The 2,002-nt window shown below is 44.4% G+C and overlaps 1 pseudogene; it reads right to left on the bottom strand.

Moving 5' to 3' along the window:
• Positions 1–1,606, bottom strand: part of LOC107757509 (MAP/microtubule affinity-regulating kinase 4-like) — a 20,653-nt pseudogene extending 19,047 nt beyond the window's left edge.
• Between the last annotated feature and the right edge of the window lie 396 nt (positions 1,607–2,002).

The following is a 2,002-nucleotide window of genomic DNA, read 5'->3' as shown; positions in this document are numbered from 1 at the left end:
TATATATATATATATATATATATATATATATAAAGAGTAAGGAATTAATAATTTTATATATATTTTGAGGCAGACAAAGTTCAAATGCAAAGCTGCGTTCTCAGTTCCTAACTAAGACATCAAGACCCTGGTCATTATAATTTGGTTAGTTGAACATACTCCAATAAATTACTTAAAACATTTACCTTGGTGCAATTGCTTTAAAATTTACAGTGAGTAAAAATATATTGAGTGTTACCATCACATATGAGTGTTTTTTTTCCAACGCGGTTACAATCAGTAAATAAACAATAGTTGCTTTAGATTTAGTTTACTGAAGCAACACTAAATACATAAGCAAACACAAGTCTAAGTCAGTTCATGAACCACACTGTAATTTGTTGGCGCAGAACTGGTAGGCCACTACACCAGCCAGTGCGTCAGTTCAGAAGCGCGGGACTGTACGCGAACGGCAGAACACAGCTAACGCTGAAACCTCACTCCACCCTCCCTAGTTGATTCTGGTGCCCCGAATGGCTATAGTCATTTTCTGATATGCAGAGATAGAGTGTTTCCTTGCTTTTCTCCCGCAAATTCTGCCAATGAAGCAAAACCGCTCTGGGAGAGGAGCGCGCGCTGAGAGCGCATGTGCGCAGACGATGCGCTGATGTGTACACTATGCGGATGGCCTGAGCTCTACTGCCTGCGCGTTTCGCAGCGCCTCTTTTGCTGCTTTGTACATTCAATGATACGGCCCATTTTGCCAAAGAACCTGCTACACGTACATGGGCCACTGTATCCTGCCTCTCCATCCTCCCATGGCAATGAATGCCTGATATTCAATCCCGGCTGCAAAAATGACGGTGCACCTGACGTTAAACACTGGGCGTTGTAGGATATGAATGGAAACGGGGCACTGAGATGATATTTTACAACAATGATAATTCATTTGAAATGAAGATACTTACATGATCTGTGCTCCGGTCGTTCGCAGACGGTAAAGCAGACCGAGAGGACATTTTCCCTGAGACGATTAACACGATTAAAGAGGAATAACGCGAGCAGTATTTACAGATTTAATCTCCCCCGGTAAACGCAGCTGGGGCCGAGCTTCTCTCACACCGCCTGCTCGGTAAAGCCTGCGTCTGTCATGACAGCGGCAACAGCAGTCCGCAAATCTCACAGATGTCCTCGAGACAGCGGCATTATTTTTCTGCGATGCAAACCGTAACGATCGAACGAGTCAGTTGACGATGAAAACGCAAGCGCGGCGGTGTATGTGCTAAAACAGAGTAATGCTTGGCCGGAGCCCAACGATGTTGTAGCGACTCGCTACCCCCCGCCTCATCTCCGCGAGCAAAACAAATACGGCTCCGACACCCCGTCCTCTTTTCTCATAATAATACCGAGGATCTCTCCGCTCCACTGCACCATTCACTCTCGCGCGCGGTCGCTCTCTTCCCGCATCTGTTTGTCATGGGAAAACAGAAGCTTTGGCCGGTTGACGAGGCTGAGACCCGTTCACATCCTAAAGCAGCCGTTATATTCCAGCGGCGGATATGTGAGATGTGCCACTGCTGCCTCCTCTAGCGCTCGTCTCAGCACTGACACGCGCGGGCGGACGCACTAATGGACAATTTAAAGAGCTCTACACAAGCGGACTGATGGACTACTTGCACGTGTCAAAATTCTCCGTAGCTCGGGGAGGTCTTTAAACACTCAATCATTGCGCTTTTTCATCATAGTCATTTTACTTACTCAAGAGTGTTTTAAGGGCTAAAGGGGAATGCCATAATCTACTGCAGTTGTTTTAAGATATCTTAACTGTGAAGTTGTAATGGAAATAAATGACCGTATATTACTGTATATTAATATTTACACAGGCCAGTGGCAAAGGACAAGATTATAAACAAACTACATGTTACAACTGACTTCAGATGACTGTTTACTGTGTCTAACATGATTTTTAATCATGTTTTTGAAAATGTGAAATCAGTCTGCTTGATTGAAACATAGAAAATAA

This window comes from Sinocyclocheilus rhinocerous, unplaced genomic scaffold (assembly GCF_001515625.1).
Source record: "Sinocyclocheilus rhinocerous isolate Xijiao unplaced genomic scaffold, SAMN03320098_v1.1 scaffold984, whole genome shotgun sequence".
NCBI classification, from domain to species: Eukaryota; Metazoa; Chordata; class Actinopteri; order Cypriniformes; family Cyprinidae; genus Sinocyclocheilus; species Sinocyclocheilus rhinocerous.
Note: the sequence above shows the minus strand (reverse complement) of the source record. Positions and strands in the feature narration are given on the sequence as shown.